Genomic DNA, 26,854 nt, shown 5'->3' on the forward strand with positions numbered 1-26,854 from the left:
TATTTTATAGACGACATATATGGCAACAAACTAAATTAAAGATTCTTAAAAAAATAGCTTTAAAGGAGGATTGAGAAAGAAGATATGCTAGTGGTAAAATCGGAAATGAGTCAGTATGTAATACAAGAATCTCTGAAGAAAGGCAATGACTGAAAATGATGTTAAGCCCTTCACCAATCATTATAAAAATTTTCTTGGTAATGAGTAAAGATCAGGAAACCTACTTATAAACAGCCCAAATTCTGCAACCCAGGCAGAACTACCTTTAAATATGTCTTTAAAATGTACAGATTAGATATGCAACTACTGATAATTTAACATCATCAATGAATGAATGAATATTTGCAGAACAAAGGGAGGGAGGGAAAATGAAGGGGAGTTCAGTTTACTAAAAGGTTTTTAAAGCTACCTTGTTTTTGACACTGCACTAAGCAGGGTATCACGTTAACTTGTTCACCATGATTTCCATGCTTAGCATAGCATTGGGCTTTAGTGTGTCCTCAACAATTCAGTGAATGAATGCATAACTCAAAGAACTACAGAAGTGAAGACCTATGTCCTGTGCTCTAAGGAGCTCACAGCCTTGGCATTGGAGCATTTCAGCCAAAACGTGGATGCCTTCATTTACACAGCACTGTTCCCATCACTGGCATCTTCCAATGCTGTGCACTTATTTTTGGGAATCATAACTCTGAGTAGTTCAATTTTAGTGTTTTTGGTTTTTATAGATTTCAACTAGTAGATTTAGTAGATTTTTCTACTCAAGTCCTCATATCCACACATATTATATAATCATTGGTGAACAAAATATTTGTTAAACTGGCTTGCTTCACAGACACTGTTAATGCTTGTGATCTTAAGCAGCTGTCTACTCTGGCATCTGGAGACGTGCCCATATTCCAGGCAGAAGCAGCACCCACCTCAGAGAGACAGTTATCTGAAATATTTTGATCGATGCCTAGTATTCAAAAAACCGTTTCTGCTAAATTCAATAAATTTACAGGAATAGGGATGCCCTGCTAGTCCCCTGTCCCCTGTCCAGAAATAGGACCATCTATGTGATTCTGATACTCACTTTCCCACACTGAAAATCTCTGGTTTAGCTAATGTCCAAAGTCCCCTTCCTTGACATCTGGGTTAAGATGGTAGATATCTTAAAACTTAATTTAACATGCTTTCAATAATAACAAAGTTGTAAAGGTTCCTAACATAGTGGACTTCCTAGGTTAGCAAAATTTCAAAAAGGGAAAAATAAATTCTTTATGTTACATCCAAAACACCTGCAGGAACATTTAGGAAATGCTCTCTTCCAGAAAAAGGCCTTGTCTTATTCACAGCTGATCATGAATAGCTTTAGAAACCACAGGATGCTGCAAACATCTCTAAAGGAATCACTAGAACAGGTTGGAATGAGAATAGGAATCAAACCTCTCAGCTATAATGCCTTTCTGGCTTTTGAATATAATTATTACTTTTGTTATTATTATTATTTCTTTTTGCTGATACGAGTCTTCTGGAACTTGGTAATTGTAAAATAGCAAAAAAAAAAAAAAAAAGTGGTAGAAACATTGTACTCGACAAAATTTTCACTTATGTTCTTGAGTGTTATCTTCAATATTTACAAGTTCTAAATTCTATTTTATTCTTTCAGGTAAAAGAAAAAGAAACACATATGTAACATGTTTTTCATATGAAATAGGTTTGCAGTGCCATAATAACAATGATAAAATGGGACTCTTCTGTTTCAGGGGCAGTTTGGGGAGCTTTTGCAGAGCTGGCATTCTTCTGAACTGGTTGGGAGGCCTCCAGGGGCTGTCTCCCAGGCGGTCATGGCCTCCTGATTGCACCCATGGGATCTATCATCTTCCTTTTTCTGATCCTGATGTTGGCTTCGCAGGAACCTGACCAAGAAGTTGCCACCCCTCCACCATTCTCACAACTCCTTTCTCTGTGATTCAAAATGTGTCTTGCTACCCCTCCTCCATCCTACAGCTTAATTTATTTACTTCTCAGAGGCAAAGCAAATATCACCAATCTCTATACAAAGGTGGCTGCGAGATCAACACTGTCTAGGTCACTCAGCTCTTACAAAAATACTAAAGATGTGGCTCTTTTAGCCTTTCTTGAAGAACCCTCTCCTGAAGACCCTGGAATGAATCACAGAGAGCTTGGTTGGCAAGTAAACTGAGTCACACATGACACTCTCTAGTAAACATCGGTCCTTCTCTTGGCTAATGACCAAGCTTGTCTTAGGACAAGCTTATGGACTAAACCATATGCAAATGGCATAAACCAAGCTTATGGTTTCCTTTCTGGTATAGAAGAATTTCTTTCCAGAATTTCAAAAAATAAATGATTAGGGGATCTACCCTAAAAGTTATCCAGACATCCCTGGGCATACCCACATTTACAGTGAATGTAGAATGACCCTTTACTTCGACAGACTTCAATATATTTGTTTTAATCTCTTTACCCTTTTTTTTTTTTTTTTAATTTTTTTTTTTATTTCTTTCGTGTGAGGGCTTTCTCTAGTTGCGGCAAGCGGGGGCCACTCTTCATCGCGGTGCGGGGGCCGCTCTTCATCGCGGTGCGCGGGCCTTTCACTATCGCGGCCCCTCCCGTTGCGGGGCACAGGCTCCAGACGCGCAGGCTCAGTAGTTGTGGCTCACGGGCCCAGTTGCTCCGTGGCATGTGGTATCTTCCCAGACCAGGGCTCGAACCCGTGTCCCCTGCATTGGCAGGCAGATTCTCAACCACTGCACCACCAGGGAAGCCCTACCCTTTTTATGTACAGTCAAAATGGAAATAACACTTAAATGAGCACATAATGTAGCACTCCTCTATGTCTTTAGATTTACACTCACAATCCTAGCTACATCAACTGGCTGAACCTAGAAAGAGGAAAAATGGAGTTCTGGTCCCATGCCCAATACGAATCATCCACACATAAAAACCAGAAAGAACTGTAAAACATAATACAAAGAAAAATATGGTTTCTAAGAAACTCTCTCTTCATTTCTGACAAAAATCAATGTGAATAGAATTTGGATGCTTGCAAACCTTTGGAGAACTGATCCATCAATTTACCAAATAGTCCCAGGCCTGTATAAAATGGAGTGAGATTGAAGCACAGGACAGATATTGTTCTGGAAGGGCCAGGAAACATCCTTGACTGCCAGACAACTTAAGCATCTGAAAAAACTGATATTCCACAATGTGTGACGGCAACCTGTAATTGTTTTATTTCTGTAGCAAACTGACACTTGACATGTGAGATTTATTACTGGACATCCCTAAATAAAAACAAATCACAAAATCCTGTAAATACAGTTTGACAAGAAGGGAAGACACAGCACAGTTTTAAGCTTATGGTGGAATTCCCCTCTGCATTTAAATGTCCATTATTGTATAAAAAATTGGCTTCGTCTGCTATATAGATGGAATAAAGTTTCTAGAAAGCAAAATGTTTAAATGTTTTCAGACGATCTATAGTATGGAAGATCTTCCTCTCCTTCCTTCTGTTTTTTTTTTTTCTTTTTTTGGCCCCACTGTGCAGCTTGTGGGATCTTAGTCCCCCAACCTGGGACTGAACCCGTGCCCTCGGCAGTGAAAGTGTGGAGTCCTAACCCCTGGACCACCAGGGAATTCTCCCTTCCTCCTTTTTAATTTTCTTGGTTCTTACCTTTTACCCTCCCTCCATACCTTCTTTCCTTTCTTCTTTTCCATTTTTTCTGTTTGGTCCAGAACGGACGCAGAAAAAAAAATACGCACAAGATGACCAGATTGCGTAATTGAAATTGCCCAGAAAGAGAAAGAAGGAAAACTAGATTGGGATCTGGTTCTGGGTAAGAAGGAGTAAACACACATGCCCTGTCTGTCCCACTGAATGCAACTGTAAAACCTGGAGAGAATGTCTGGAGCAGCAATGTGAGGGTTCTGAAAAGTAAATAATGGCAGGTGGGTTGGGGAAGGAGAGCAGAATTCCAAGTAGCACTGGACCAGTGGTGTGTTACCATTTTTGTATTTGTTTTCTTTCCCCCAGTTGCCTAAGGCTTCCACTCAACACATGCTAAAACCTAAAAGTGGGCAGCAGTGTCCACAGAGACCTCACAGAGCAGCACTTTAGTTCTGACTTAAGGAGCAGAAAGGGGTCCTTTAACACTCAGAGAGAGTGGGGAGATCTCTCCTGTGTTCCTCTTTTCTCCATTCTCTAGTGCCCCAGCCCCCAAGCTATCTTTTGGTAGCAGCAGGAGTGACAGCAGCAGCAGCAAGAACTCATAGGAACCTAAAACACTGAAAGAGGGAAACTGTCTTCTCTGATGAGAGGCACTATGGTCCCACGAGGATGAGGTGAAACCACGGTGCTTTTCTCTCTCTCTTTTTTTTTCTTTTTTTTTTTGACAAATGCTTACCCCCATCACCACCCTCCTTCCCCCCAGGGAAAGGTATTTCACATGCATAAGTTCTGAGTTGGTCAAACACGACAGCCTTGCAAATGGTCTTCCAAGGAACCACACGAGAGATCAAATAATAATTCTCTGGGAACAAGGCTTTGAACAAGCTGGAGTTGAGTTCTGCCCCCATCCAGCGCTTCTAGGCTTCCAGTTTTCACCATAGTTGTTGGCCCTTAGTTTTTGAGCCTCCCTGATAAAACTGAAAGCAAGAGATGGAACTAGGGCTGCTGAAAACACCACACTGCTCACTGGTTTTATCCGGCTTCAATCATTTTGCTTGATTAAATGCTCTCTAGATTGCTGCAAGCCTTGAGTGAACTTCTAAAGTTCCAATAATTTCAACTCTGATCATTCTTTTGCAAGATTGATTTTGTTGCTTTTATGGAGGGAATTTTTAGATGTCCATACTCTTCCATTTTCACTAACATCACATATATAAAGACTTATATCTGCCATAAAATTTACTGTTTTTACTATAATTTAGGTCTTCTTTCTGCCACTTCCCGTCCTCATCCTCTTTCCTAACTTCCATTTCTTAGATTGAAATCTCTTCTACCAGCCTAAAGTTACATATGATTCTGATTTTCTCCTAGAGTTTACCCCTAACTTACCAAGAACACACAACAGGACTTTCTTTCTGCCCTTTTCCTAAAGTTTACTTTTTTATTTATTTTTTAACACTTTTTGGCCTTGCGGCTTGCAGGATCTTAGTTCCCCGACCAGGGATTGAACCCTCACCCTGGGCAGTAAATGTGTGGAGTCCTAACCACTGGACCGCCAGGGAAGTCCCTTTCTGAAGTTTTCAATGTTCATTTCTTCCTCACAAAAATGGCAGATGTAACACAACTGTATTAAACCACTTTTGTTAGCTGACTCTAGAGCATGACCAGCCTGAGCTGTTTCCATGTTCTGCTTCTCACCTGGTAAAACCCCATCACTGACACCTAATCAGGACCATGCCTGTATAGCCACCTGCGTTTCCCAAGCTCTAGCCTCTGCCAACCTCTTTGATGTTATTTCCCAAGGCTCTCTCTTTTTTTTGCTCATGGCACTGGACCTCATTCACTTTCCAATTGGATGGCCAAATAATCTAGTTCTTTGCTTCCCCCATGGTCTTTGCACTGTTGTTCCCCTTGCTTGAATACTTTTCCTCTTCCCACTGCTACCCTATTAACTGATTCTGCTACCCAGTTCAATGCTGAGATATGACAGTAGTCTTCAGATGGAAGAAATTTCCCTACTCATTACACTTATAAAATAGCACCATTGAAACCATACTATGTTCCTGCAGATGAGATCCAGTCCTCTGGTTTGTTCAGTTATATCCTATATGAAATAGCCTATTTCATGGTTACTTGACTCTGGAGATTACTGTCATCATCTCCCGATTTTCAATAAACTTTTGTTTAAAATTAAAATCATCTCTTTCATTTGTTCTGCATTACCAAGATGCAGATCAATGTCCAGTCATAGATTACATCTGATATTAGTGTCCTGCAATCGAAATAAGCATTTTAAGACTTTTCTCTTTAGAATTCTGTGGAAAATTGAGGTATGTATCCAGTTAGGACACTACTTGGTTTTGAATCCTGTAGCTTCTTTTCCTCTGTTTCTTTTCTAAAACTGGATTCTGGAACCAGAAAAGGCAAAACGCAGCTACCTGCTGTATTTCTTCCCTTGGCGAGTTCACACGAACAATAATTAACCTGGACAGGAAATACGTAGCCACAACCAGAGAGTATAACTCTTTCTATCTATCGGGGGAAATATAAGTCCTTCATTATTTAAAGTTGTCTATTTTCTTAGCAGCCTGAAAACATTAATTTTAAATGCTAATGGGAATTACTAGAATGCTCCTAGATACAGAATAGATTCCAAATTTAGACTTAGCAGCTGTAGGCAATCATCAAACTGAATTACCTGGGGGATCTGGGAAGATGGCAGATGCTGGTCAATTACCATAACCTAATTGTAGCAGGGCGCCTGGTTTAGATAGGATAGTAAAACTTTTATTAGGCTGGAAAAGAACTATCATTTGGGGGATCTCAAGCAGTTTCTGCTTACCAGGGAGGAAACTAAAATTTGCATTTGGGGAAGACTCTTCTGAGAGAGCTCTTTCGGTAATGCAAGTAAGTACCTACTTATTATTGGGGGGCGGGAAACTTCATATACAGGTGAAAAACCCAAATATATTATAGATGCTTCAGAATGAGCTTAATAAAATGAATTGAAGAGCTTTGACAGAACTATAATGCATGAGAGTTACAGATTTGCTTTTCCAAATCTGAATTATAGCTTCCAATTGCCTTAAAATTTTTTCTTGTTCTCAGTAAGTTCTGTGATTCCAATTCAAGATAATTATTCTCTAGACATCAGGAATACGGATATTGAAAGACGAATGTAAAAAGGAATTTACTTGGCTTGACCCTGAAGACTCTAATCGCAATGCTGTCACTGAAGGCTGAATAACCTAGATTTGTAAAATGTACCACAGTGATTATTCTGTCTGGGTCATTGGGAACTCACAGGAATGGATGGGGTTTCGGCTTCTCTGAGAAAGGATTTTAGTTGTCAATCACTCTCAGAAAAGTTTAATTATGAGACAGAAAATAAAGTGAACACTGGACTAAGGAAGAGAATAATTTCCTTTTTCTGTTGCTGGTTGGGAACAGTTCAGCCTGTACTCTTACGTACAGAGATGTTAGAAGCATTCTTGATTGTGGGGTGTTGACCTTCAGCTGAAAGTAGATCAAGAGCAAAAAAGAGGTGAATTCTCAAAGGACTCCACGGTCAGCATTCCTCTCAGCTTGACTAAACTTTAGACAGGCTTCTCCCAGATTCTAGGTCCTTCCTCTCCCTATTTTAGAGCATTTACTTTAGAAAATGTGTCATTGTATATTCTTTCTCTGCCTCTTTGAAGTGTAAATATTTTAAAAGCCTCTTACTTGTTTTGCATCCCAGGACTGTCTTTCTCAAGGACCTGGGAGCCATCCATTTGAAAGGTAACCATCAAGGAAAATGTGGCCTTTCTTCCAGTTTGTGGGAGAATAAGAGCCCAACTTCCACAGGAGCCTTCCTCCAAGTTTTAAACCTCCCTTCTGTCAATAAGATAGGGGGAAGTTCACTTTTCCTTTGAATAAGGCCACTTAGGGAACACAGATGGCCTATGATGGCCCCTGCCACCAACCCCAGCTCTAAAAGCCTCTCCTGCTGTGCCCTTTGTTTCTGTGGAGTTGAGCTCAGATTGAGTTCTGATTTCTCTCCCCTACAGCAATTGCTTTGATAAAGCCTTCCTTACCTGTTGAACTTTGTCCAGGTGTAATTTTGCTTTGACCAGATTGGTCCTTTCTAATGTTAGGATGATACTATCTAGCAGTGTGTGCAATTCACTAGTAATGTTTAGTACTTGCTTTGATAGGGACTGGATCTTATTTTACAGCCGTGGAATGGTGATGCTGGCCACATGCATTTAATCTGTGTTTGTCTCCAGGGTACTGCTGACACTAGCAGACTCAGAGTCACCATGCACTTGGTTTTGTTAAATTATTTAGGAATTTTGTATAAAAGGAACTTTGGCCACTGGCAAGCACATTCTTTCAACTTCACTTTTCAAATAATTGCTTACTTAGCAAATATGAAATCACCATCCTCTCTCAAAATGTTCGGCCCTTGCATGAAAATTTTTAGGTTGACGGAATTATTGGGTATCTTGATGACATTGTTACATGGATGTTTACGTTCCTCAAACTCACTGAACTATACAATTAAAATAGGTGAATTTTATTGTACGTAAATTGTACTTTACTAAAGTATAAAAATTTTAATAAAGTAGAAAATAGATTTTTTAAACTAACAAAAAGCTATGAACAAAACAACAGAGCAAAAAGTTTTAGCCTTTGTTGTGTTTCTTTGGCTTCTCTTTCCTCAGGTATCAATATTTTATAGAAGCAATCAGAATAAAACCAGTTGTCATGTCTCTCCAAAAATACTTTAGCAAGTAATAAACAACTAATTTATAGGAACTAATTTCCAATTTTTTAATCTATTGCAATTCTGTCTGTGAAATATAAAATAAATAGCCATCAGAGAAGATACTATTTAATTAATTTAAAAATATGCAGTTCTCATTTGGTCCTCTATGATAAGGGACCATAATGATAAGATTATGTTATTTCTAATATTCAGCAGCTTCTCTAGAAGAACCATGGTAAGTCTGCATCAATTTTTCAGTATCTTCTGATTTCATATTTGGTAAATAACACAAATATCTGAAAAAGCAGGGATAAAAAAGGTGCTTACTAGTGCCAAAGCACCTTTCTTTCAAAATTAACAGATATTATTCCCATTTTTCAGGGTTGTTCTTCCTATGTCCCAGCTTTAGCAAACAACTTCGTCTGTCATTATTTTTCATTTTCTTTCTTGTAACCTTTCATTTGTAACTGAGGGAAGTATGTTATGAAAGAACTCCCTGTTTAAGAGCCTTAGTGAGATTTATGCATTTTGCTAACTTATGTGGCATATGTCTAGATGAATCGTGCCTAAAATTTTCTTAGTTATGACCTTTTGTTTTGATTATGTAGTTAAAAGCATGATCTATTCAATTTTTAATTTCACAGACTACTGTTGTATGTTTTTGATTATTCTAGAGACACAGCATCCTCTGTAGTTTTAAAAAACTAAAATACAAAAATTTTAACTATTTGTAGACTGAATTAAATTGCATCATTAAAAATATTCGTATTTTTAAAAAGAGCAAAGGAAAGCTGTATTTGTTATTTTGTTTGCAAATATAGTAGAAAACGACCACATAATAATTTGTTTTGGAGGAAATATCTCACAATAGGGTTTCAGGTATGGAGACTGAGGATTTAAGTCCCCTGTACTGATATATGCATAACAAAACATATGAATTTGAAACCATAGCATACGGTGCTAAATAAGATATTACAGGGTTTACAAAAAGTGACCAGAATATTGTGGGGAACATATTGTATGAAAAACATTTGGCAAAAGTTGAGAGAAGAAAAGACACAGGAAGAATAGACATGGCAAAAAGACAAATGTGTTCTGTGTGGGCACAAATGGTAGATGAAAAGAAATGAGAGTGAGTTATAGGGAAGCAGATGGCAGCTCAATATAAGAGGAAAATTTTAACAGAACTTTCCAAAGATGGAAATGGCCACCTCAGATGTTGATAAATTTTCATAAACTTCCTAATGCTAACGTATTCAAGCAAAGTTTGTATTGCTACTTATTAATGTTATAGAGAAGATTCAAACATTGGATTCTGTATAAAATAATGTCAAACGGACCCTCATTATTCTAACAACCTCTCAGGCAGGGTTGCCCAAGCTCATTTGTTCAAGTGCTCTGAGACTATTTCCTACTGTCTTGGAGACCATGATGAGAAGGCCTTTAAGCTCCATGCTTCATCCAGGAAAGAAGAAATGGGTTCAGGCACCTTAGATGACAGCAGATTCACTATCTCCAGTCTCTGCTCTGAACTGCATAATTCTGTCTCTTGTGAAATCCCCTATCCTTTTTCTAATCAAGGAGTACCCTGAAAATGGACTAGTGCAATACCCATAGCTTACCAATGCTTAGATTCTATTTATTTTTAATACAGCATAAGTAGATGTCAATTCCCATATGAACTGTTAATTGAGTTCCTCTAGAGATGACAACTGTTCGTATACAAGCCAAATAGATTTGAGTGTCAGGTTCACCCAAACCAGATACATAAACAAGACCTGGGCTTCTGCTCTTTTCCTCAATCATCTCTCTCTACTCCTCTTTCTTCCTTTCCTTCTGCCATCCCATTATTCTTTTTTTCTCCCAAACAAGCTCACTTTTCAAACCAAAAAGAGAAAAATAAAAACATTATCTCTTCTTCCACAGCATTCCATCTCCAGTTCATTTCTGTCTTCTTTCCTATGGATGATGTCTTCACATTTCCTTATATCTTTTCCTATAGTGGATCTAATCTCCTTCCTTTCTGCCTTCCTTCCCTGAACGCTTAATACTGTTCAGGTACACAAAAGGGGTCACAGTACACCTTCCTTTCTCTGTGCCCTTATGTGAGGGAACACTTTTAAAAGATTAGAGTGGGAAGAAACAAGCTCATGGGCAGCAAGGTGTGGGATGACTTTTTAGTGCAAAAAGCAGTGAGCCCCGGGTTTGCCCCATAAGATAATCATTCTTTTTCAGGATGTTCAACATTGTGTATTGCCTCAGAGAAATAAGTTCCATGTTGAAAATATAATGCTTTCTGCGCTTGGTTAAGTAAATCAGCGTGGGTTATGACAGATAACTTACTTCCTGCCCTGTTCTTAACTTTTAGAATAGTATCACAGAGCTCTTGAAGATGACTTGTTTTCATTAAAATCACTAAGCAAGGAAACTGAACTATCTCTACCCGGCACTGAAGATATAATTAAGTTGCTAGATGTAGCCTTGAGTAAAAAGGACAAGTGTTACACTGCCCTGGCTCTCTGGCTATTTTCAGCACACAGAGGATGACAGGGTAAATGAAAAACCAGTAGGTGGTTAAAGCTCATCAAGGAGAAACCTCCACTCTCACTAACTTTAGTCTCTTTTTTTTTTAAGTAACAAAACATTTTGTTTGCCTCTCACATTCAGTACTCACTAAGCTCTGATGCACTTCCTCTCCAATTTTTCCTGTCTTCATTGCCTTTTCTGCACTCCTATTAATATCTTACCTAAATTCTTTATCTTCATCATCTCATTCTTCTATATAATCTTTTGCATTATCAACTAAGCTCTAGTCCAAAAAGTCTTGAAATATTTCATTCTAAACATCAAACCTTTCATGACCAGTTGGTGTATGAAGTTACAGGTCAAAATCCTTTACAGTATTTGCACTCTACAACCTCAACCAGCAAATGTTTACTGATTATTTTAATAACTATCGCTCATGGTGCTAGGCCAAGGCCAAGGCAATGCAGTAGTGAGCAAAAATAGACACAATAGACTTGGCTAATGTAAGAAAGATACATTAATCAAATAATTGCAAAAGTAAAATTTAACTAAGAGAAAGTGCTTCCCACTTTGTCCTAGATAGGAAGGTATTCCTGAGGGAGTGACGCTTGATCTAAGAGCTCAAGGGAGTAGGATTACTCAGGGGCAGAAGGGAAGGAAGGAATTTCCTGGCAGGAGAAGCCATCAGACTGCAGTGCACACCAGACAGTGCCCCCAGCCCACCCAAAGCTCTGGAGCAAAGATTGCTTGTTAGAGAAGTTTTTCATGGGAGAAATGATGAAGCTCTGTTACCACCTCCTCGCTCATCATTAGCCAGGAACTGCTCCCTCCCCCCCAAAAATAAAGTGTGACCACGGTCCAAAAGCTGAAGCAGACCCTAAAACTGTGAACAGCTGGAGGCTCTCAGATAGCACTGTTCCTGGTAGGTGGACAGGGAGTCCTTTCCTCAAGAGGGGTCTGAGCAGTGCTTCTCCGTGTTGTAAAAAAAAAAAAAAATCAACGGAGTAAATTTTAAAGGTCTTATTGGCTTTATTCAATGATTTGCGAATTGAGCAGCATCCAATCTAGCAGACAGTGTTAACAAACCAGGTCCATTTGCCCAACGCATAGCAAGGCAAATGCTGAGACGCAGAGGTTTACAGCCAAGAAAGAGTTTATTCGCAAAGCAGCCAAGTGAGGATACAGGAGGAGTCTCAGATCTGCCTCCCAGAAGGCGAGGGGGTTGGGCTATTTATGGGATAAGCAGGGTGGTCTTAGGCATGGGGAGAAGTGATTGGAGGCAGGGAAAATGTGGGGTAACTGGTGTTCTGAGCAGGTGCATCTGCATTACTTGCTTCTGCATATTCAAGACGGAGGGGTTAGCATGATCTGAGGGTGGTGTTTTCCAGTGCTCTAATGTAAAAAGCTATTCCTCAGATGTCTACACAGGCCCAGTTTTAGGGTCAGTGGTCCCAACCAGCCCCAGCCGGTTCGCACAGGCCAGGAGCTGACACCCAAGTTCCTGTAAAACAACTGGGCTGCGTGAAGCTGGGAAGGTCATTTACAAGCCAAGTAGTTTCTTTAACAACCTGTTCCCTTATCTGTTGTTCAAGAATCGCTATTAGTTATTGGCTTCTGTTAACTCTATGGGGCATGGTGTCAATAGAAAGGAGCTCCAGGGAGCTGTAAAAAATGGAACACTTTTGCCAGGAAGCAGGAACAAGAAGTTGTACTGGGCAAAAAAAGTGGATTGTTATGGCAAGGTTACTTTCCTTTATGGGATGACAGGGGTCAATCAGGTAGATGACCTAACTAGTGCCGATAAGGTGATTCCTGAATGACTGGTTTAAGATTCCATTTCTGGGAGAGTTGAAAATATAATTAAGTCTCGGTTTGGTGATGTGGGGGGCTTAGCATAAGCGACTCCATTTTGGGAGTCTTTTTGTCTTGTTTTTGACAGTGCCTCCCACAATCCCCAATAATATACAATACCAGAGAGCAGGAACATTTTAATAGCATAATAGGTGCATTTATAAAAAAAAAATAAAGGCTTAAACCACTGTTTAAAAAATCCACTCTGGTGGTTAAGTCGCAAAAACTCAGGACTGAACCCAGATCTACATAACCCCAAAGTCCATCATCTTTCCATTGTTCAAATTCAACATGTATATTGTCTGAGCACCTACTTGGTGCCAAGCTCTGTCCTAGACTCTGGGGATACCACAATGAACAAGGAGGCAAAAAGCCTGAGTTGTGGAGCTAAATATCTAGTCCTTCAAGATACTAACATAACTTGCAGATATGTGCAGAGCCACCATTGCAATCATTTACAGCCCATGAAGAATAACATTGTAAGTAAAAGTTAAAGGTGTTAAATATTCCAGTTCTCACGGAGAGGAACAATAAATGTAGTTAGACAAGTAAACTTGACATCAACTTATGAAAATATTCTAGAATGCATTTTAAAACAGATGGTTAAGAGCACAAAAGATAATAATCATTAAGTAATGATAGGATTTCATTAAGAAGAAATCATTCCTAGCCTGTCCACTTCCTATTGGAGCAGGGAAATATAGGCAGAAAGGGTCTTCATTTCAGTGCAAAAGGACATGTTTCCTACCTTTTGAAGAAGATTAAATATCAATTAAAAAATAACACGGTCAACCAGATTTACAGCTGGTGGTACCACTATTCTGCAAAATATATCTATAAAGAGAAAGTTGTTCCACCTGACAGACGGCTTTACGTCACAGGCTGAAAAAGCTTCTTAGTAATCTTGCTCAGTATCTTTATCCAAATGTAAATGAGTATAAGTTATGCTCACTACATACACAGAGTGGCACAAATCTAGGAGGAATGATTAACCTATTGAGGGATAAAATAAAGCTTAAAAATTAGCTCAATGCACTGGAATAATGAGCCTATTTGCAGAGGATGGGATAGGTTCTCACAGGGCTGCAAAAATAAAAAAACGAAAATCAACTTTCTTAATTCAGAATGGAAGATATCTAGTTTGGCAAAATTCATGTGAAAAAAAAATTGCTCAAAAACTTTTAGTTGACCACCAATAAAGGCTAAGGTGACTATTTACTATGGGTACTACAGCAGCATGTCCTAAGCTGCATTCTTAGAAGTGTGGTTGAGTCTGTGCCAGTCAGAGAAGAGTAGTGAGTTCAAAGTAGATAGCAAGATGCCTACCCTGTAAGGCTCCTATCCTCCCATAGAAACTTGGAGACAGGGTGCTGTCTCCCTTGATGTGATGACTCTCAGGTCCTTGAGAAAGCCATTCCTGACCTGTAAAACTTGCAATGGAAACAGAGCAGGACCCTGTAGGGCCTTCCTGGAGAAAGACCCCCGTGTCTCTCGCCTCTTGTTTATAGAAAAGCTTTTGCCTCCTAGGTCTTCCCCTAGTTCCAAAGAACAAATTTAATCAGAGAAGTGAGAAAATGCAGAAACAAAGGAAAGCAGTCATGTAAGACAAAATAATAATAGTTTAGCCATAAAACAAAGTCAAGGACCTTTAGTTCCTCTTCAAGGGCTATAGATAATATCCAGAGCCATATCCTTGAGTTGTTTTGCAGATACTAAAACCCCTACCAGGTGGAAGAAGTTAACTGCATGCTCACCACCAGCACATAACCCCAGACTGGTTAGAACCAGAAGGTTGACGACTGAAATTCCCAAAACGTCACCCTGTTACCTCACCATCAACCAATCAGAGAATTGTGCACAAGCTGATCATGCACCCTGTGACCCTCTCCCTCACCCTGTCTTTAAAAGCCCTTCTGTGAAAGCCATTGGGGAATTCAGGTCTTTTGAGCATAAGCTGCGTGATCTCCTTGCTTGGCCTTGCAATAAATGCCATACTTTCCTTTACCACAACCCCAACTGGCACTGCTGAACGTCTGGCAAATGGACCCAAATTTGGTTCAGTAACATAACAGGCATTTTTAAAAAGATGTACACACATCTCAAAGGTGCAGAGAAAGAGTTTATAAGTTTACAAAAGAAAATGTTCTGAGAAAAAGGAAGAAGGAACATCTTTTCCCTTATACTTACCGGGAAGAATTAAGCCTCTTATGTTTAATTTTTATATGTCCTTAGAGTTGATTGGGAATGTATATATACACTTTAACGTAATCCCTCCCTTTTTATATTTTCCTCCTCTTTTTTTAAATTTCAGTAGGAAAAACAATTCATCACTTCCTCTCCCCTTATATTCCTTCAAATTTTTCCAATTAAAAAAAAATGAGGCTGAACAAAACAAAAAGACAACCTATAAAAAGACAACCTGAGGGAAAAAAAAATGAAATAATGCCATTTGCAGCAACATGGATGGAACTAGAGATTATCATACTAAGTGAAGTAAGTCAGACAGCGAAAGACAAATACCATATGATATCACTTATATGTGGAATCTAAAATATGACACAAATGAACCTATTTACAAAACAGAAATAGACTCACAGACACAGAAAACAAACTTATGGTTACCAAAGGGACAAGGGGGTGGGGGAGGGATAAAGTAGGAGTTTGAGATCAGGAGATACAAACTACCATAAACAACAAGGTCCTACTGTATAGCACAGGGAACTATATTCAATATTCAGTGATAGACCATAATGGAGAAGAATATGAAAAAGAACATATATATATGTACAACTGAATCACTTTGCTATACAGCAGAAATTAACACAACATTGTAAATCAACTATACTTGAATAAAATAAATTAAAAAAAAAAAAAAAGAGGCTACCCAAAGGCAAGGGCTTTTTGGGCATAATACCCTGCTTTGACCTTATTTCTCACTTTGCTAATCAGTTCCTCTGGCCCCTGAGGTTTTTCCTCCACGGGGAGTAGTTCCTCTTTGCTGGTTGGCTACGTTCACTAGGCAGTTATAAAGGTGTGATATTACAGAACTACCTGATGCTGCAGGGGGCCAACGATAAGCTGCTGCAGACCAGGCTCCACTGCAGACATGCTGGCCTGATGTCATCGTTTTCTTCCTGGTGAGATTTTAGTGGGACGGAAGTGGCAACTGAGAGGTGGCGGTGAGGAAGCAAACGCTGCTGAGGGCTCAAGAAGCTTTCTTAGGTCTGGGATAGGTTTGCAGCCACAGTAAACTGAGACACAATACATTGCCTCAGAGTAGTTAGATGGTTGGAGGGCATGAAAGAGGCAAGGGTTCCAAGTGAAAGCACAGACCAGAGAATCACACTGACATAACCAGGGAACTGTTACTATGGGGAGGAGGCCAGTGCAGCAGTCACTGACCCAGTCCGGATACTGCAACCTTGACTAATGCAAAATAATAATCTTTTTCTTTTGAATCAATTTCTTTTGAAATCAAAAAAATAAAGGATTCTGTTACCCCGAGACACAAAATAAATGTATATGAGAAATCAATCAAATTTAGTATTAGTGTTTTGTAAAAGTTCAGCATATGTACAAAAACAAATTTTTTAACTATTGTTATGACTTTTGTTTGTCTCATCTGAGTTTATGTTGCTGAAAGCACTTAGGAGAAGTTGGTATGTGAGACTCCATGTTATTGATATGTTTAGAAGAATTTGACTAGTTCAGTTTGCAATGTTTAAATTCTTAAGAGATGTAGCTTTACAAAATATTAGTTTTTATTTATCAATTATATAAGCAGTATTAAATATTGAGAGGAATAATTTAATATATTTTAAGTGAAATACATTGAGTTTCCAACAAACACAAAAATTCAAAAGCCCTTTGGATGTTTAAGGTTTCACCAACATAGTTAAGCCAAGACTGGCACTCCCACCTGCTGAGGGGTCAATTTTAAGACCCCAGGTACCTTCTTTGAGGACTGAAGTTCTCACACAAAATCAGTCATTTGTATTTCTCCAAGTATTAGCAGTATCAGAGCCAGCCAGCACAGCACCTGACACAAAGCAACTGCTCAATTAAAGTCGGCAGAATGGCTTATTTTACTTTAGACATATTATGTACCTGAGCTCCTTATTCTGAGCTAGAACTTATGAATACAGTAGCTGGGAAAGGTCTCATCACCAAGAATGGACATGTCAGGAATAGAACACATTTGTGGTTTCAAGTGTTGGTGAGAGCAAAAGTTGCTTCTGTGAAAAAAATGTAAAAGAAGAAACACTCAGTTTGGCTCTTTCTCTTCCGGTCCCAGGGGTTTCAGGATCTAGGGCCCAGCCCAGTGAGCCCCCAACTCTGATCTCCACTTTCGTCCTGCAGGTGCAGACATGGCCAAGTCCAAGAACCACATCATGCACAACCAGCCCCCAAAACGGCACAGAAACATCATCAAGAAACCCTGATCACAACGATATGAATCTCATAAGGGGGTGGACCCCAAGTTCCTGAGGAACACGCGCTTGGCCAAGAAGCACAAGAAGGGCCTGAAGAAGATGCAGGCCAACAATGCCAAGGCCATGAGTACACTGCTGAGGCTATCAAGGCTCTCTTAAAGCCCAAGGAGGTCAAGCCCAAGATCCCAACAGGCGGCAGCCGCAAGCTCAGTTGACTTGCCTACACTGCTCACTCCAAGCTCGGGAAACGTGCTTGTGCCTGCATTGCCAAGGGTCTCAGGCTCTGCTGGCCAAAGTCCCAGGCCAAGGCTCAAACCAAGGGCAAGGCCGCAGCCGCTGGTGCAGCTGCAGCTCCAACTCCAGCTCAGGTTCAGGCTCCCAAAGGTGCCCAGGCCTGCTCAAAGGCTCCAGAGTAGAGGCCTTATCTGCCAATGTGAGGACAGAAGGACTGGTGTGACCCCTGGGCTGCTGTCTGCATGGGGCTGGTGTCCCCCTGGGCTATTTGTACAAATAAACCTGAGGCAGGATCTGTCAGGAAAAAAAAAAATACAGAAAGAAACACTCAGTTTGATTCTGATATTGTCCAGCTGAACTGCAGTCCTGTGTACTGTCAATCTGATTCGATCATTTACCTTGGGCAGGAGCCTCCCATGCTGGTAACTGGGAGTGAGTAAGCTCGTTGTACAGTTGTGCATAAACTTGAGCAACTCCTAGAACTGTACAGTGCACAAACTGCAGACACAGAGGGTGTGAACCCTTCGCTAAAGGTTGAAGATAAGAATAAAAGAATCCAGAGAAAAGGCATAGAAAAGGGAGTTTAAAGTAAGTAAAGTAAATGACACGAGACTGTATCCTTATAACTCTGATTATCAACAGTTTGATTCTTGATGCCCTCACACTGGTCTAAAAATTAGATGTGCACTGGAAAAGATTCTGAATGCCGCATGGAAGGAGACAAAGATGCAATTACTGTGAACCTGGGCACATCTTAAATCTTAAATTTAAAGCATTACCTGTTTTACACTTGGAGTTGTTCTGGGGGCAGAATCCCAAAAGTAAAGTGTTCTGAAGCCCTCAATCTCCTTGCCCTCTAAATCTGTATTCCCTGGCAAGGGCCAGCAAAATTTACATGAAACAAGTCTGGTGGAACCAGAAGGAGAAGCTTGCTGTCTCCTGGCAGCCTGAGTGCCAGGAGATAATTTCCAGCTTATTTACCCTGCATTATGAGACAGCTACAGATGTATTACAGTTCTCCTCAATCACTTAGTTATGAGCTTATTAACTTTCCTAGCAGCTGGAGTAATATCTCACTATTTGAGAAAGAGAGATGTGTTAGTGATTAAATGACTTAATAAACAATCTGTCACTTTTCAAGTTTCATAAACCTGAGCAGCACATTTATGAAGGACAAGGAGGTAGGTTCCTTCATGTATTCAATATAAAGCTTATGAGAGGTGAAGGAAGGATAATTTCAGGGTCTCTCAGATTCCCTTTCTCATTTAAATGTACTCTGACAAAGCAGGTAAAAGTGAGAGCTATTTAGAAAATAGGTTCCATATTTGCTATTGAGCAAATAAGGGAAAAAACAAGTCCTATACACTCTTATATTCATATTACACACACACACACACATATCATTGAAATGTGTGTGTTAGGAGTGGGGAAACAATCATTTTTAGCTAAGGAGAAATTGCTGGCCCCAGACTGCTCAGTTCCAGCTCTGCCATTTTACTTGCTGCCTGTGTGACTCTGGGCAGGTTACATACATCAGCGCTGCAATTCTCAGTTTCCTTCTCCATACAATGAGGGTAATAGTAGTACTTTCCTCGTAGGGTTGTTGGGAACATTAAAACGATTTTTTAAAACATTTGGAACAGTGTCTGGCACATAAAAAAGCATGCAATAAGTGGTAACAATTTTTATTAATCAAAGGTATTCCCCAAATTAACTTTACGACGCAAGTCAGACTTAAGTAAATTTACCATTTATTTGTGTCTACTGGAGAGCAGAGGATATTTATTTGCAACATCCTCAGTGCTACTTTGCTATTTCTCTTCAGTGGGATGAACTGGGGCCAGATCTGCTCTCTCTATAACAAATTAGCAGGGAATCTCCTCTGCTTCCTTGCCTCATAAGATCCTAATGGTGTGAAGTCAGGAGAAAACATCATTTTCCACTTTCTCATACTCTTTGTGAACCAGAGGTTCTTGCAGATCTGTTAACTTTCTTGCAACATCTTTAACAGTAAAACAGAGGGGAAAAATCTTACTTCATGAGCAGGACTTTACTGTTTCTTTCTTCCACAATTGAACTCTGCTGGTTAATACAGAATAGCTGAAAGAATGAGTCCTTGAATTACGACACCACTCTGTGCTTGAAGGACATTTTCCAACCAACAGCAACAGCCCTGATAGTAATTTTAAATCTGGTTTCAGTGAACACATCACAGAATCTCAAGGGTCTAAATTAAGCTGATTGTTAATTTGAATAAGAAAAAACAAAAGCATTGATCATATATGCTACTTTCTGTGAAACGTGCGACTGAGTTCCAGAAGTTCTGCTGGATCTCCTTATGCGGCTGTGATTTTTCTCCCAATGTGTGGTCAGTGCATCACTGGAAGCACAAAATTCCTCACTATGTTCATTGCAGAGCCTGTGACATGAATGCCAATGAAGGAAAAAGGATCCATATAACATTGCAAAGTGTCACGTTGCACAGAATCTTGAAAGTGTGATTATAAGAGAAACTGCTTGACTTCAAATCATCATGTTTTTTGTGTTCACCTACACTTGACAGAATTCCTGATAAATCTCTCTTACTCATCTCTATGCATTGCTTAGTTGTTATTTTTAAAGATCCAGGTTATTTTATGAGACACAAATCTCAGGCACTTCCTCAGATGCCCTCAGTGCCGGCAGGCTCCTGGACCCTGGCTCACTTGTACAGCTGCTGTGCTAAATGGAGTTATGGGGTCTTCTCAATCCCCTGTCTGGGGCCAACCAGTCACCTGCCCTCGGGATGCCAAGCCCTGTACCCTTGACTGCGCACGGCCAGAGTTTCTGCCTCCTCCTTCTATATCTAAATTTGGATGAAACACCATATCACAGCAGAGGATTTAAATTCTGAATTTCTACAGTAAGACCCAAATGATGCATCCAGAATATGAGGGAGTTAACTCCCACAAACAGTAAACTTTGACTTATGGGAAGCAAAAAACTAGAGAGCTAAGAAATAAGTTCTTGCTCCTTCCTCCCTCCCATAGATGCCCAAAGTCACAGTCAGTTGCTCCTTGTCAGCCTCCAGAGCAGCCCGTGTGTGTCCAGCAATGTCTTGCCTCTGGGCAGCCTGCCATGAAGTGGTACTCAGCCTGGCGGTGCATTCCTGCTGCTTCGCCCCTGCCATTGCCTCACTTCGTTTCCCTCATCCATGTCATGCTGGGCTGGGTTTCACCTTCAAAACTGCTGCGTTATCACTTTTATCTTTGCTCCAGGCTCTCTTTTCTAGGGAAACTGGGCAATGACAGTTCTATTTTTCTTGTATTTTGAGATAATGAGACACCTTATCATTTTACACTTTTTGTCTTCCTGAATAGAATTGTGACTTTTGGGGATTAAGAACACTAGTATTGTAAATTAAAGTGAGCTAAAATATTGCTATGAGCAATAAAAACAAATAACTTGATAGGGTCTGGAAAAAAACCCATAATTAAATGTCTACTTTCATCTTATTGGGAGACCAAGATAATTCACAGCAGAGCAATGCATCTGTTTATAAATGCTCTTAGGAGGAAAGAAAAATAAAATTTGTTTAACAAGGCTCACGCCTTTTACTTTTCCAAGAAACACAGCAAGAGGCTAGCACCTGGTGGTCAGAGGAAGGATGGTTACGGCAGCAAGGATGATCATTCATAGCGCACAGCATACACTCGGCGAAGGCAGGAATAAAACGTGATTCTAGACAACGGTAAATAATTATTTACAAAAAACAATAAACACAATTTACTGACTCTACAACAAGACCCCAGTCTCACAGGCCTGCAGACGTTTGTTAGCTTGTTTGTTTTTTTGTTTCTGTCTGCCCCTGGTTTGTTTCTCGGGAAAGAAATGCAATGCGATTTGCAATCCCCCATCTCTTCCAAGTCCACTCCTTAAAGGAGTCAGGAGATTCTCTGCACGGTCCTTCAGTTCCCACCCCCATCCCAACAGAGAGAACCTATAAGATGGCAGCCCAACAACTACCTTTTAAAATGTCTCAAATACATAATTTAAAATGACATAACTAAATATAGCTTGACGATCAACTCTCTTCTTTTAACTGAACACAAACTATCATGAACGTCAGAGAAGAGTAAGAGGAAAACGCTCTTAGATTTTCAGGTTCACTGTTGGTCCTTATTTATTTAATAGGCAGTGACTCTGCTGAATGGGCTTGCAGGAGGGCAGAATACACCACCCCCAAATATGTCACTTTGGCGTAAGAATTATTTTGAGCTAAAGGCACTTAAAAAACAGCAGATGAGAGAAGGCCATTCTAATCTCCCCTCTTCTTCCTGAAAACTGAAGGAAAACTCCCGTGTGAAAGACGCCCTCCCTGTACCAAGAGAACATTCTTCCATGGGGAGTCAAAGCCAAGAGACTTGTGTAAAAACAGACCTTCTTAAAATAATTCTCATCTTCCTTTAACCTCCCCATATATTTTAATTACTTTTCCACAATTACCCCTCTTTGTTCAACCTAGTAAAAAAATCTTTAGGTTTCACCATGGCTTTGGGTCCTCCTTGCCTTAGGAAGGCTCCCGCATCACATAAAATGTATAAATGTGTAAGCTTTTCTCCTGTTAATCTGTTTTATCTCAGTTTCATTCTCAGGTCCAGACAAAAAAACCTAAGATGGTAGAGGTAAAATGTTGTCTCCCCTACAAGTTCCACCTCCTTTCTCCTTCACCTTCTCTGCAGCACAATCCGACTCCTGCTAACCTACTGCTTGGGACCGAATCAGTGACAACAGCTGCTCCTGTGAACAACTGGCGTCCCCAGCAGCTGACCCACATAGAAGAGAAGCCAATCCATTGACATGGGATGCAGCAATCAACTAAATGTTCTTTTACAATTCTGTGTGGGCTGTTTAGCACTAAAGATTATTTCACGGTTCCAGACTGACTAGCGGAACAACAGCGATATAAAAGGGAATCTGCGGCTTATGTATTCACATAAAAATGAAAAGGGTTTATGGCTACCTTAAATGATAAATACTTGGTCTTCATCCTACTGCAGCACTGACACTCCTGCCTTCGAAATGTTTTATCCCCACTCCATTAAAAAATTTCCCTCTCCTGTGCTCCCTGTAGCATATAAATGATCATAATGTATTTGCCTCTAAAGCTAGAAAGGTTAATATCCTCCCAAAATCTCTCACTTCCTCCTTCCTCTTTTTTTACTGCTACTGGTCGATTCCATTCCCCGTAATTTCTCACCAGGACAATGGCTTCTAACATTTGTCCCCGCTTCCTGATTCCCTCAACCCCAATGTATGCATCCCAGTACATCAGAACGATATTTTTATAATCTGTTCCCTATCATCCTACACATCTGCTCAGAAGTCACCTAGAGCTCCTCGTTGCCAGTCCCACTAGCTCTCTAGTTAACTGTTCATGATACACCCATGTCACAACACCACTGCTGATGCTATTTCTCCTGCCTGAAATACTGCCTCTCTGACTTGATAAAATCTGTGTCACCATTTAAGCCCTGATTCAAATTTCTTCTTTTCATTGAAACTTTCTGAGACTTTCTGGCTCAGGCATGATTCACCACTGCTTTCTCTACATTCCTGTAGCAATTCATCAAACCTTTTACGGATTTTAAGAAATGTATGTGATTAATGACTACACTTCAGTCTTTCTTCAATTCCTCATCAGCTTAAGTTATTGCAATTACAACCCTTCCTGAGCTCTGTATTTGGCCTATGTATATATACCAGTCTCTCTTCCTCTCTCCGTGAGAAAAAGGGCAAAATCCTCGCCATGTTCTTAATATTTATTTATTTATTTATTTTATTTTTGGCTGCGTTGGGTCTTAGTTGCGGTACGCGGGATGTTTGTTTTGCAGCACGCGGGATCTTTCGTTGCAGCGCACAGGCTTCTCTCCAGCTGTGGCTCACGTGCTCAGTAGTTGCAGCACGTGGGCTTAGTTGCCCCGAGGCATGTGGGATCTTAGTTCCCCGCCCAGGGATCAAACCCGTGTTCTCTGCATTGGGCGGTGGATTCTTAACCACTGGACCACCAGGGAAGTCCCTTGCCATGTTCTTATACTCAGTGTCTGCCACCAATGTCTTGCTCATAGAGGGTCCTGATAATATTATTTCCCAATAAGCTTTATTACACAGGAATTCAAATTAGGTAATTTGGCCTATTGTGTAGCAACCCACTTATTTTTTGATAATTCCACTTGATTGCTTAATTGTATATCTCTTACTACTCACACTTGGAAACAGGCCCCAGCCTTTCTAGCCCACGTGAGAAGCAACTGAATTCGATGAATATTGAGGAAGAATGCTAATTTAACTAATCATATAATTCTTTGTCTCTTAATTAGAAAATGAGCTAAAAAATGCTTCCTTGAGGTGATTTTTTTTGTATTATTTGATGCACTAGAAAAAAATTTAAAATGCACAGTTAAAATATTACCTGTTTACTTATATAATTTTATTAATTTCCTTCAATATGCCAGATATGACACCGTGTTTCTTGTGGTGAGGGCTAAAGTATGAAAAGTCAAATAAGACACCACCTCTTCCCCCGAGATATTTACAGGCTGGCACAGTCCCAGACACATCAACAACTCACATCCAAAACCAAGGAATCAAATGATAAACAGGGGTACAAGCAGTGCTGTGAAAGGGCAAAATAGGAAAAAGTAGTTCAAACTGAAAGACCAGAACATAAATATTTCATGGAGGAGGTGACCATTTATAGGATATTTACCAAATCAGGCCCTGATTGTCGGCCTACTTGTAATGATGATAGGCTGACTTTGGATTCTGTCAAGATTGGTTCTTTTTTCCCCCCTGAAACAGCAACTTGGTTTCCTTCTGTTTCATCCATTCCATCATTTCATAGAATAATGGAAATGTGCATATCATTTTTACTTGTTATTTATTGTTTAATTATTGCGCAATACAGTTATCTGCGGAGTTAGGCACTATTAAGCACAACTTAGCAGGAAGTGTAAATCTTTCATCAAGTTAATTCCCTACACAATGCTGTTACCTAGCATCTCTGAACTCAGGATCATTTGCAACAGCGGTTTGGAGAATAATCTCAAAGAAACACTGCAGACTTCACTGACCATGTTTGTGAAAAAATGTCCATTTTCCTTATGAATTGCTCAAATGCTAAAAACATTTTTTAATTTTTCTGAGATAGTTAAATTCACTACAAGTAAATAGTATATAATATCAATCTGGATGTAAAAGTTAGTTATACATAAACAGCCATTCATTTACTGATTATAACTGGAATATTAACGGACTCACTGCTTTTGTAGACTACCTAAAATTGCTGTCCTTTAAAAAACAGGTATTTAAAAAGGGATTTCTCTAATACTGATTTCTAAAACAATTAAAGTAGTCACATTACTACTCAGTATTTTATGTCATCAGTATAAGTATACTAAAATGTTTTTAAAATGTCCCAAATTACTTACAACTTCTTCTCTGCATCCCTAATACCCTCCCAATTCCCACAATATAATTTACAACCCTTTCTCCTATAATCAATAGACATAGGGAATCTTGTTCTTAGAATAAATCAAAATCTAGAAATTTATCAATGCTTATGAAATTGCTGAATTAAAAAACCAGCCTACTACGAACTTGAAAGAATAATTATTGTGGTGGAGGTGGAGAATAGAAAAAATATGCTGTGCTCTCTAAATGTATTCAATTATAAATTCTTTTGCTAAACCTCTAAAATTTAAAAAAAATATTCTATGTATCATTAATGTATTTATGCCAAGGAAAGATAAACAATTACAGAAACTTCCTAGACAACACCCCCCAAGCAATATAAAATACAATCACTATTATTAAATAAAGCATTTGCTTCTCATTATAGGCAGTGTTGATTAACAAAAGTGTTATTTGAATCTCACTTAATAACTCTGTGTTGAGCAAAATCTGTTAAGTCTCTGCCTCAGTTTTCTTAAACATAAATCATGTAATACAGTGTTGCCAAAAAGCGTCAAAGAATATAGTACTTCGTGCAGGTTTTCTAGGAGAGAGCTGTAATTCATTACAGTAGAGATCATGCAATTTTATAATAACACTCTATACAACATTTTACAATAACACTCTGTGATATCACTGCTAAGGAGAAAACTTCTTGGTAGCTTCTAATGGGACTCAGAAAAGGAAAACCAGAAAATCAGTCTGTGATAGCTTTAACATCAAAACAGAAGGAAAATATAACCAAGTTTGTATCCTGATCCTGACATCTTCATGCCTTCCATCCTGTATCACATTTTTCTAGGATAGTGGTAACATTAAGGACATCGCAACAAAGTCACAGCTAAAGTGACAGACACACAGAGAGAAAGACAGGAATAGAACCCAGCAGGTCTGACCTTTCCTACTCCTCCAGCCATAAGAAGATTCCAGAGAAAGACAAAGGGCCCATTATCTATAAATAATTATTCTTATTATAATCCGTATTTATAAGGCTCTGAGGTTTTGCAAATGATTTGAAGTCATTAGTTATCATTTTTTTAATTAAATTTGAAGATGAATTAGGATAGCCAAAATTTCTGACCTAACCTAAAGTTCAAACAAAGGAAAATAAATTTTAAATAACAACCTCCTGGTCAAACCATTTGTCTTAACCCTTGGGAAAAACCATGACCTAGAAAAGCAGAATCAACTTGTGACATTAGTTGAAAAGAGAGAGAAAGAGTACCCCTCTTAATTCTTAATGATTTTTTCATACTAATTTTAAGTCAACATCTTGAGATATTCTAGAATAGGAACTAATGCACAAAATTATTATCTGAATATAACTTTTCTCTTACTGCAGATGAAAAGAACTGTTGGGAGGCTACGTGATTTGACCTTCTGCGTCCTTATATACTCAAAAAATAATCTGTATGTGTGAGAAACCGCTGAAATGTTACTAGGACAACATGAAATAATATAAATAATAAATAATATACAAAAAATAATAGCAATGGCCAAGTGGTACAGACTATCTATGAAGCAGTGCAGATTCTAATCCTGAGTGAAATTTACTCTCACCCCAGTATGAAGCCAAAATTTTATCTAATATAATACTTATCAGAATTACAGCTTTTTGTAGCTGTCTGCCTATTCTCTCCTTCCAAAGTTAAGGCCTGTATGGAGTTATCCATAGGGGAACCAAGTCAAATTCAATTTATCCCCTTTCCCAGAAGGTCACCAAAAGCCCTCCCACACAATGAGAGGAAAAAAAAAGTTAATGTGGGCATTTTTATTTTGGGGGGATTGCACAAAAGTATACAGTTAACTCATTTTATTTTAAGAGGATGGATTCCAACTACAGAAATTTTAATTACTGTAAGGAGAAAGAATGTAATACTTACAGAGAAATGT

At 39.3% G+C, this 26,854-nt stretch overlaps 1 pseudogene; it reads left to right on the forward strand.

Annotated features, from left to right (window-relative positions):
* The first annotated feature begins 17,170 nt into the window (after nucleotides 1–17,170).
* Nucleotides 17,171–17,652, forward strand: LOC102997753 (60S ribosomal protein L29-like; annotated as a pseudogene).
* Nucleotides 17,653–26,854: the final 9,202 nt, after the last annotated feature.

Source organism: Balaenoptera acutorostrata, chromosome 10, assembly GCF_949987535.1.
Source record: "Balaenoptera acutorostrata chromosome 10, mBalAcu1.1, whole genome shotgun sequence".
NCBI lineage: Eukaryota > Metazoa > Chordata > Mammalia > Artiodactyla > Balaenopteridae > Balaenoptera > Balaenoptera acutorostrata.